We start from the raw sequence: 11,721 nt of genomic DNA on the forward strand, positions 1-11,721 counted from the left end.
ACTCACTTTAGCAGTTTTAGCAAGAGTGTTTTGCAATTTAGCAGCTCAAAGTTGCTAAACTTTAACATCTAAAGTTTAGCAAGGTGGAAGAAAACAGACCCTAAGTTATTCATGTCGCGAAGCAGGTGACAATGATTTTTCCGGGCAACGACCACGCGTGGGACGTGACGTGGCTCCGCTCGAGAACTCATTTTTTTTGGCGCCATGCGGCGCAGCATAGGAAGCTCCACAGCGCAGAGGCTCTCGGAGCTCTTCAAATCTTACAGCGATATACATATCTGGATGCTGTACATAATCGGAGGCGCCACTCATCAGGTCGCATCTCAAATGCTGAGAGATAAAGGAATTTATCTTACAATGACTCGTTTTCTTTGGGACGGAGGCGTGGGTGTTGTGCAGCTGCCGTTTGCTTATTTGAATGATGAAGGAGCACACAAAAAAAATCAAGAGAGAGGTAGGGATGGTGCTTGGCATGACCGCCTCTTAGATGTGCTTCGTGTTTTGGCTCAAAATAATTTAAACTGTGAAGTAAATTTGACTATAAAAAATAGATACAAATGAATAAGAAGAGAATTAAATAGTAATAAACTAATTCAAAGAATAAAAAATATTTTGTAGTTCAAGGATCTTTCCACAGATAAAAAATAGGAATAGAAAGATTTTCTAGTGCACTCGAACTTAATGTGCGAATAATTGAGAATTTGAGCGAGAGCTCTATATTGAATCTTTCTGAAAATTAGAGGCTAAAAGAGACGGCCCATACCCTCCACGGTGAAACGATACCACCCTTGATGGAAGCACCTACAAAACGCTCTTGATGCAGCTCATGTAGGTGGCCGAGCAACGCAAAAGCCGAGTGAGCAAAAGTGGTGGTAGGGTCAGGATAATTAATGATAGCAGTTATGCTTAGCCAGTGGCAGTGACTCCACGCTCAACAAATGACAGCTGGGTATCATCAAAAGAAGACAACTTGCAAATAGCAACAGTTGGATGCTAGACTGTTTTCCTCCCGTTGCAACACACAGACATATTTACTAGTGATAAATAAATATGACTCATGCCCCGCTTCGCATCGCCTAAAATCCGAAAAAGAAATACTAGTTCGCAAGAAACCAACTTCTTAATAATGCTATTACGGATTACCCAAAAAAAATTATTGCTATTATGGAGGATTGGATGGACAATCCTGTTTCTTGGTACTACCAGCACTTCCCTTAAATGCATCCAACAAGATTTCGGCCATTAGGAAGGCAGCTACGGTGGTACAGAACTGTATCCCTATCTCGGCTCCGAGAGCTTGTCCACCTTCGCCCCGATCGCTCGTAGCTCGTACAGCAACTTTTGCTGATTTAGGCGTTCTGATTCTGAACTAACACGGCGTCGATCGTAGGCGCGAACGGTGGCGAGGTGCCGCGGCTGGCGGCGAGAAACCTCCGTCCGGCGTAGCCCTCCGCCGCTGCGCGCATGCTCCGTGCAGCTGCCCGCGCGAAGGACTGCATGGCCGATCTCTCTCGATGGGTTATGCAGAATCGTCTGGATCGGTTGTTTGTGATCGGTGGTGTTCTGCAATCTGGCTGGTTCGATCGGTTGTGAAATTGAGTACGTACGGTGCTTTCTTCTTGGACGGGATGCACTGGCTGACTGGCTGTCCGTCGGTGCATGCCATGATTAATAGGGGCAGCTGACGATAGTCACTCGGAATTGAATCCGTATAGGAATCTGAGTGTTCTTTTTTCGAGGACGTGAATAGGAGTGCTGGACGAGTTAATATGTACGTTGGATCGCCGAAAAGGATAACGAGATGAAGCGGGCTTTCGAATCGGACAGCCCAATGAGCGCAGGGCCCATCAACAATCATCGGACCCGAGTCTCGAAAGCCCGCGGAGGCGCGGACACGCCTCGCCTCGCTCCTCTAGTCCCCTCTCCCTTAGTCCCCTTCCCCCGCCCGCGGACCATTCACCGTTCAGTCAGGATGTGTTTAGTTTGTTGAATCAAACGGTTCATGAATAGAAGATGCATTTTAAATGGGATCATCCGTGATGATACACCCACTTGTGTTTGGTTGCTTGTATATAAGATGTACATGTTTATATTGGTTCTTATTTGGTTAGATGGATGTACAGGTTCATGGTTTGTAATGCAGTTCCAAATAAATCAAACCATATAAATCAAGCCAAACATTGTCTACTGTACATAATCCAGAACCAAATTCATGATGCTCGCAAAAATTCAAATAATGCACATAATCCAAAAGTTAAGTAATGATATGTCTATAATATACCAAAATCACATATGTTTCAATCACCAAGTCCATAGACTGAACTGGAAAAAAGGCGACCAAAATTTTTTGGCTGCAAGCACTATGACAACCTTACAGCACAAACAAGAGTTTATGGAATATATTAGAAAATGATATAATGACGCGGATTGACCATATAGTTAAAAATAATTTAATCCACTATGTATTTGATTTTGATTAGCCATCATCAGCTAAAAACCCGAAATGTACTCCTTGATATATCAGGCAATCCATACCATTTTGTTTGACAACAATAACCTGTTGAACGCCCTTGCTACTGAAGGATGGTCACATAAGTAAACATAATAGTGGATCAGATGGGCTTCTTCGAATCTGGGGACAGCCATCAGATTGTCATATAGGTCTTTTGGGAGCTCACTGTCTACAGAAGCAGCAGCAATTTGCACAATAGCATCTGAGAGTTTTTCAAGACCACTTAGCAACATATATCCCAAATCATTATCACCACCTATCCTGACCCTCCTTGCTGGTGGCTGACTAGTTAAAGATTGTCCACCATCATCAGCACCTATCCTAGCCCTCCTTGCTGCTGGTGGTTTACTAGCTGAAGACTAACCACCAATATTGCTTGGTGTTGTGGCTTCACCATTGTTGCATGATTCCGTGACAGCTTCGCTAGCACATCCTTATTCATTTGCAGCTCCATTACTTGCCTCCACCTTTTCCAAATCAATGAAATCCGTTCCAAGAACTTCACTGCTTCCCTTGGCATACTTTCCAGTAGCCATAGTATTGTCAAAAATTGTTTCCATCTCTTGATAGTACTCCAATGGTGTTTTTATGAAGTTGGCATCATCCTTATGATCCTGCTAGGTCCAAAATAAATAAATAAAAGTGGTGGTATTCATATCAGTGCTACATATCATCTAAGTAGCAGAATAGTAATATCAGCACAAATGAATGAGTGTTGCATTCATGTTTCAATCAGGAATTTTTATTCTAAAAGATCATTGCCTCCTGTATAATTCATGCAAATGATTGTCGAATTCTTGGTCAGTTAGTCCTAGTGAAGTCATTAGTGTGTTAGTGAAAGGGTCTTGTGATGCCTAGAGGAGGGGGTGAATAGGCACACTTCAAATTTTTCCTGAAAAACTCGCAGTGGTATTTGTCGGTGTTTTAGACGGCAACCCGCCTAGGGGGTGCCCTAGGTGGTCTTTTATGCGGTAAGGATCGTCGAGAATCAAGGAATCAATGGTGACGCAAGGAACACGATTTAGACAGGTTCGGGCCGCTAGATCGCGTAATACCCTACGTCCTGTGTGTTTGTTGGTATTAATCTTGGATGAACTGGAGTTGTTCTCTTGAGGGGGGTCCCTGCCCGCCGTTATATGCACGGGAGGGCAGGGGTACAAGTTCGAGTCCTAGCCGAGTACAATTACAGAGTTCTACTCAGTTATGGCCCGAGTAGTTTTCCATACACATACTTGACTAGTCCGAGTAGGATAAGCCTATCCCCTTGTCCTAATCATAACCGAGTACGTCCCTCAGTGGGCCGTCCAAGGTCTACTCGTGGGCCTGGGGTGCATGCCTGACAAGCCCCCGAGTACTTTGTAGTCGTGCACCGCAGTCTCGAGTACTGTGGGCACTATCCAAGTAGTTCGTCGTAGAGGTAGCAGTGTCCAAAGTGCTCGAGTACTATCGCGTGGCTAGAAGGTACTCTTCTTGCTCCTCTTCTGTTTCGAGAACTTTTATATGGTAATGCGATGACAATCTCACTCCATATGGAGTAGTCCCCGAGCCTTAGGTTGAATCGAAGAGTCAGGCTTAGGGTCAATCCTGCTTCTTGGCTATTTTACCCTCGAAAATCTGAAAAAGAAAATTCTGACCATCAGGTACAGTACCCGCAGCCCCCGAGCACTTAGGCGATTTTTGTCGTTGAAGTGGTCAAAAACCTGTTGAAAAGAGTAGTCGTTGGGTGTTTTAAGGCAATTAATCTGCTTAAAATCCGTCCGTTGCGTAACTGACGCTTGGAATCTGGAGGTGGCGGAGATATAGCTGGAGGGCCCTCCTTCCAGTTAGGTTTACGCCCCACTGCAGCAGATCTGTTTCTCTTCTTTTCCCACCTTTCCGTTCCTATTTTCCTCCACCGTTATTCTCTAGCGCCATCGCCGCCGTTGCTGCTCCTCTGAGACAGGTTTAAGGTTGAGTGCATTTTGCTGCGAGTGAAGCTGGCGGATGCGCACCAAGAAGATGGGGAAGAAACCCGAGAAGGTCCAAGGCAAGGCTCCAGCGACGGGCAAGGTGAAGTCCAAGAAGGGGAAGGAACTAGTGCTGCCGGCGTCGAAAGTAGGGCCGACGAACCACACTGCGCCGCCGCCGCCTGGAGCGACGTGGCAACATTCGGTGATGAAGGAGGAAGCCGTTCAGGCACTAGTCGACGCCAAGCTTCTGCAGACAAAGGAGGTACTCGAGTGGCGCCCTGCTTTTGCAAATGTGTGGCAGTTCGAGGAACACCCCAACGAGACGGTGATGCTTGCGCACTTTGTAGAGAGGGGGTTGGCAGTGCCCACCTCCGACTTCTTCAGAGGTATCCTCGAGTACTATAAGCTTCAACTTGTTCACTTGAACCCCAATGGCGTACTGCATATGTCAATTTTGTACACCTCTGCGAAGTTTACTTGGGAGTTTCTCCAAACCTTGAGCTGTTTAGGAAACTGTTTCGCTGTAAACCTCAACCCAGTACACTTAGGACAGAAGTCTTTGGAGGCGCCGGGTTCCAACTTAGGAACTCGAGCACGTATATTGAATACAATTTGACTGACTCCCATGGGGAGTGGAAGAAAATATGGTTCTATATTGGGAACCATGATCCTCGCTTGCCGGTGGTTACTGGTCACGCGCCAAAGCACGCAGAGAACTGGGTGAGTGAACCTGAAGATACCCCAGAGCTTGACCACTTGCTGCACCAGATTACCGAGTTGAAAGCACTTGGTCTGACTGGGATTAACGTGGCAGCCAGTTTTCTCAAGAGAAGGGTTCAGCCTCTTCAGAAACGGGATCACTCAGGGGGTGAGTACTCGGGATTTAATGACCCGTCGTGTATGTCCGCTAAGGATATATCCGATGATGATGTGAAGGCATTGCTGGCCAAGTTCTTCAGGAACTATCAAGGAGTACCAGTTATACCTGCATCTCTTCAAACTTCTGAGTAGCAATGGATTGCCTTCGGATGCTGTTGTTTGAGTGTAGAGAGCCTGCAAAGAGTATACCGGTGCTAGAAGATTCCTCATAGATTGAGACCACCTTCCCTCCACAGACTCTAGTGCTTGTAGGGATAGCCGCGATGCTAGAAGAATCCTCGTAGGAGGTTTTATCGCGTGTCTCATCTTGCAGCTCGTGATCCAGTGGAGTACGCGCTGGAACTCACGAGTGATGGGTGATGAATGCCGTGATCTTTATCCCGCTCACTCAGAGGTGGAGGTGTGGCCGTAGAGTGGGTTGGCTCGGCAAGGCTAGCAAAAGAGCAGCCTTGGTTCCCTCTTGGCGCGGCGCGCGGGATTCATCGTTGCCGCTGTCAAGGCAGCGGCGGTGAAGGAGTACCTGGCGTTGCCTTGGGTAGAGGACCTGGATAAGGCTGCGTTTTGTGCATCTTCCTTGCGTGTAGGTCCCTCCCATTGTAGTCGGTAGACCTGAGTGGCCTTGTGATATTGAAAAAGCCTGAGGCTTAAATGCAGCCCGCTAGTAGGCAGTTGCTTGTAGTCGTTTTGAATTTTCGAGTACTTTTACTCGTATGTAACTTGTTGATGTATCTTTGGTCCTGGTGTGGCGGATCCACTTCGGATTAGCTTGATTAAACAGGGTTAAGCCGCCTAACATGCGACACCCATGCCTAAGTCAAGTTAACACGAAGTGCCGTTGGATTTCATCCGATTAACCACTTGAACAGGATCGAGTTAGCAAACTCACACGAAGGTGAGTGGTTCCAGAGAATACAACAAGTCCACCGACTTAAACAACTTAACCATTTAGTTTGGTTCTAAAACAAACATCAGAGTTTTTACAAGATTCAAAAGAAAACAACAGAAGGTAAAACAGAAAGCGGAAGCTAAACGCAGGGGTCGGACGTCCTTGGTGAGGCCAGCCAAGACGTCAGTGATCCCTCTCCTCGCCGTCCGAGGAGGGATCCCACTCGACTGTCCAACCCGGAGGGAGCTGGGGCGGCCAAGTGCCAACAGAGGAGGGCTCGGGAGCAGCGGCTTCACCTGAAAAGAAAGGCCACAACAAGGCTGAGCTACTAAGCTCAACAAGACTTAACCGACAGGAGTAAAGCTACTCCACCTTTCTAGACATGCAAGGCTCTTTGGCTGAGGGGTTTGTTTGCCAAGAAGCACTAAGTAAAACCCTATTTTCAAGTTTTAGCTCCGGTTCTAAGTTCATTATCCGGTCTAAGTTTTGCAACCTATTCTAAGCAATCATTGAACCAACCAAAGGTATATATATATAACACCATCAAGACCATGTCATCATTATATTTCTTTCTTACTCAGGGTAGCATAGCGATCAAGCAATCTCAAACTGTGAGAGGCAGACGAATTGATTCGAGTTTCTTAACCATGCATGGCGAACCTAATTTCACGACATCCGCGCACCACAAGGGCCACTTCCTGTGTCGGCCATCCCCATCAATTCCCAGGCGCGTGTCAGGTCCAAACTTCCCTTGGCATGCAATGCTCCACAGTCCCGGCCTCTACCGTACTGTGACCGCACTTGCACCCACATGATGCACCATGGGAACCTCGTTCCAGGGACAGTAGGGGTATAAGCCACGCCCTAGTTCAATCAGGTACTAGGCTTCCCCATCCCATACTAGGTATGAGATTAGTACCTTCAAACACTTGATCACGAACACCACCACTGTCGGGCCTTAGCAAGTTTCATAAACAGACGGGGCGATCAACCGACCACCAAAGAGTTACCTCAAACCCTGCCCCGTCCATCGTCCTTATAGTTGTAACAGAAGGGTAGACATCCAACACCTACAACTCGCGAGTGACAGGAAATCACTCGGCTTTTACCGTCTCCTATTTAAGCAAAGCATCTACTCGGTCCAACAGCTAGTGTTCAGATCATGGGAGCTAAGTCATGCATCTAGGGTTCCAACCAACTCCTATACGTAAATGCACAAGCATGTTTAAGGAAGGCATGCGCAAGCTTGGCAAAACATAGGGGATTCATGCATCCGGGGCTTGCCTTCGAGCAAAGAGCAAGGGAACTGCTCGACTTCTAGGGCAGCTTCGGCTTTTGGGGGCAGGAGCTCGGCTACAGCTTCGTCTTCTGGCACCGGGTGCAGCTCTTAGTAGCCGTCGGTGAGACGCAGCTCTACACGAATGCAATGCATTAGTTATTAGACGGTTTTTTCAACAGCAATACTTGCAAGTCTGAGCCCAGAAACTTGCGACAAGATACAGGAGGGCGGGAAAGTTCAATGGAGTTGATGGAGATCAAGAGGTAAGGGTCGGAGGAAAGGAACTTATGGTCTGACCCTTAATCTAGAGGATTTGGTGTGCTAGGGGTCCTCAGACTCAACGCTGAAAGGTCCCCAAGTTTTACACATACACCCTCGGTTCGAAGAAAAAGATACAGCCGAGCCCTCAGGCGAGGCGGAGAAGGGTCGGCGGAATAGACAGGGTCGGGCGAGACGGAACTGGGGTCGGGCGGATATGAGGGGTCGGGCGAAGCGGACAAGGGTCGGACGAGGCGGACAAGGGGTCGGCAGCTTACCTTCTTCTCACAAGGAAGCTTGGGGTCGGGAAGAGCAGGTTCGGGCGGAGGAACTGGAACACTAAGGCTTGCGGCGGAGATGTCCGGCGGTGCTCCGGCGGCGGTGGTGCTTCTTGTGGATCACAAGTAAGCTCTTACGCAGCACGGAGGAGCAAGCGGCTGGGTGGATTGGGGGAAAGCGGTGTGGAGCGAAGAGGAGAGTTCCTCAGGAACTTAGTGTGGTGGCGCTGTGAGCTCGAACAGGGAGCAAGAGAAATGGCAGCTAGGGCAAGGGGAAACTCCGGCGGGGCTTGCGCATTCCCTTTTATAGCGGCGCGGGAGAGAGAAGGAGAGCGGCGCGATTGCCGGGGAAGACGCAATGGAGTGCTTTGCCCGGGCGGCGATTGAGCGACGAGGGCGGTGGAGCAGAACTCCGGGGATGATGCCGGCGGTCATTGGGCACTGGCGTCAGGGCGGCGCAGGCGCGGGTTTGCCGGTGGTTGAGATTTGGCGGAGGCAGGCGTCATCGTGCGGTGGATCTGATGGAAGTGACCGGAAAAACAGCACTAGGAACGAGGACGCACAGGTGAGAAGACAGGCGGGCTGCTGCTGCGCGGGCGAGCGCGAAGCAACACTCTGTCGGGGCGGCTTCTGACAGGGCGGGAAAGGAGCTGTCGCGGCCGCGGTCGGGGTTGGCGGAGAAGGAATCGTTGGGTAGCGAAGACCGGGCGGCGCGACTGTGGCGAGGTGACGGAAAAGACGAGCGGCATCGGCTCTGGGGCCGGGATCTGGCGATGTGATGATGGGCGCGGGCGGCGAGGTGCTGCAGAAAGGTTGTAGAGGGGCTTCCGCTGCGATTGGGGAAGGGGGCGTGAGAATCCATTCGGTCACAGGCCGAAGACGAGGCGGAGCGGCGGGCGTCGGAGGAGTTGAGCCACGTGGCGGGGGAACTCTGAAGCGAGCATGCAACTCGAGTGCGCCTGTCGCGGGGGATCTGGAGAAAAGATCTCGTGGGCCCACCGGTCAGATTGAAGGGAGGTCTTGGGGAAAGACTTAGGATAATCCGGCGGGTGAGTTGGGGTCGGCGGGGTCAGAACCGGAGGCCAGCGGAGAGGGGTCGGGTCTCAGGGGTCGGGACCGGTCGGGAGGTTGAACACTTGGGCTTGGAAAACTAAGACAAGTGATCGGGGGCTCAGATTAAGATTAACTCGAGAGATTTGTGGTCAGTTGTCACACCTGGGTAAGGAATTACTCCACCGCTGAAACTTTGTACTAGGGCAGCAATGTCTGTTGAGTTGGTAGTAGTATATCGTGTAGTTGGTAGTCGAGCTAGTGGCTCGAGTAGTTGACGAGTTTTTGCTTGAATCATTTACTCGAATTCTATTGGCTACTACGGGTAGTAGCAACATAGATGTTCAATGTTCCAAGAGTTCGGTACTTCTTCTCCTGAGAGCTCTTGTAGCCTATAAGATCCGGGTCCCGTAACCTTGGATACGATGTAAGGACTCTCCCATGGCAAATTGAGTTTATGCAATCCTGACGTGTCTTGGATTCGTTTAAGGACCATGTCGCCCAAGTTGAAAGATCGTTCTTTAACGTTGCGGTCATGGTAACGCCTTAACCCGTCAAGATATCTGGCAGATTGTACGAGCGCTGCGCATCTTGCTTCTTCTAGACTATCTAGATCTATTCTCCTTGTTTCTTATACCAGTTCTTCGTCGTATTGTTCGACTGAAGGTGATTGCCACATGAAGTCGGCGGGTAATATAGCTTCTGAACCATACACGAGGAAATAGGGTGAGAGCCCAGTAGTTTTTGCATGGTTGGGTTCGTAGTCCCCATAGAGCATTGGGTAATTCCTTGAGCCATTTGCCTCCTTTGGTGTTGCCGATGTCATGTAGTCGTTTCTTGAGAGCTTCGAGTATCATGCCATTGGCACGCTCGACTTGTCCATTGGCTCGCGGGTGAGCGACCGAGACATAGCGAACGTCAATTCCGCTGTTCTCGCAGTATTCCCAGAAGTCGTGATTGTTGAAGCTTGACCCTAGGTCTGTGATGATCCTGTTTGGAAAGCCGTAACGGTGTACGATTTCATCCAAGAAGTCGAGGACTCGGTCAGCCTTGGGGCAAGTGACTGGTTTGACCTCGATCCACTTGGTGAATTTGTCGATTGCCACGAGTATTCGATTGAATCCTCCTGGCGCAGTTGGTAATGGCCCTATCATGTCGAGCCCCCAGCAGGCAAACGGCCATGTTGGAGGTATTGTGACTAGCTTGTAGGCAGGGACATGTTGCTGTTTAGTGAGAAATTGACATCCCTTGCACTTTTGAACTAACTGTTTGGCGTAAGCTAGAGCAATTGGCTAATAGAAACCTGCTCTGAAAGCTTTGCCAACTATTGTTCGCGAAGATGCGTGAATGCCACAGATTCCTTTTTGAATTTCTTCTAAGATTTCTTGGCCATCTTCACAGGTAACGCACTTCATGAGTACCCCTGATGATGCACTTTTCTTGTAGAGCTTGTCTCCGACTAGAACGTAATCTTTTACTCGTCAAGAGACTTGTTCAGCTTGGTTTTTGTCAGAGGGTAACTTGTGATCCTTGATGTAGTCGACGAAGGGTGTCCTTGTAACATCCGCGGAAATCACCAACTAAAATCACCCGTTAAAAATCGCCTTCAAAATCTTTTTACCGCTGAGCTCCCGAAAATCGAAAATCTCCCCGGCGATTTTGCCGTCCCGGCACCCAAGCCGACCCCTATCTCTTTATCCGTGCCCGTATTTTCCACCGCGTGCCGTTGTCAGACGCCGCGCGCGTGCTCCGACCGCGTCCCGCAATCGCCGCCGGTCTCTCTTTTTTTCTTTCTCTTTTCCCCCTCCCTTTTTCCTTTTTCTTTTCCTTCTTCCTCTCTTCCTCCTTCTTCTTTCTTCTTCCTCCCTCCTTCTCTTTCCTCTCCCTTTCTTCCTCCTGGTGCCTGGCGCATTTACTCCAGGCGCCCGGTCTCTTGGCGCCATACCTCGACCCCCCACACCACTCGGGCCCGCGCCGCTCGGCCCGGTCCCGCCAGCCGCGCCGGCACCCTCGGGAGGCGCACCGCCCGTCGACCGGCCCCGCGCCGGGACCCTGATGCCGGCCCCCTACCTCCCTTGCTCCGCCTCCGGCCCGGCACGGCACGGTGCCGTGCCGGCCACCGCTGCCCGCCGACCCCGAGCTGCACGCATACCCCGAGCCCACCGCCGCCTACCGGACCCCACCTTCGTCCCATACCGCCGGCGTGCCCGCCACGCCGTGCTCCGGCCCCGCCCCCGACGCAGCCCACCGCACGCCGGCCGCCCGGACCCCTACCGACAGCACCACCCTCGCCGGCCTATAAAAGGGCCTCACCGCCCGGCTCCTCTCCCCACCCATCCACACGCCGCCCTGCTCCCTCCCTCGCCAAGCACCGTCGCCGCCCGTACGCTGCCGCTCGTGCGCCGCCCCTCCCGTGCGCCGCCGCCACCCGAGCCACCACCGGCCGCCCCCTTCCCATCTCCACTCCCCAAGGTAAAGGGAAAAATGGAGCCCCTCCCGTTCCTCCACCTCCTCATTCCACGGCCGCCGCCGGTGAGGCCGGTCGGCCGGCCACCGTCACCCCCACTCCTCCCCAATCTCCAAGCCAGCCCAAGAAAGAAGAAGGGCAAAGACTCCCCAAAATTCCAATC

This window comes from Setaria italica, chromosome V (assembly GCF_000263155.2).
Source record: "Setaria italica strain Yugu1 chromosome V, Setaria_italica_v2.0, whole genome shotgun sequence".
NCBI classification, from domain to species: Eukaryota; Viridiplantae; Streptophyta; class Magnoliopsida; order Poales; family Poaceae; genus Setaria; species Setaria italica.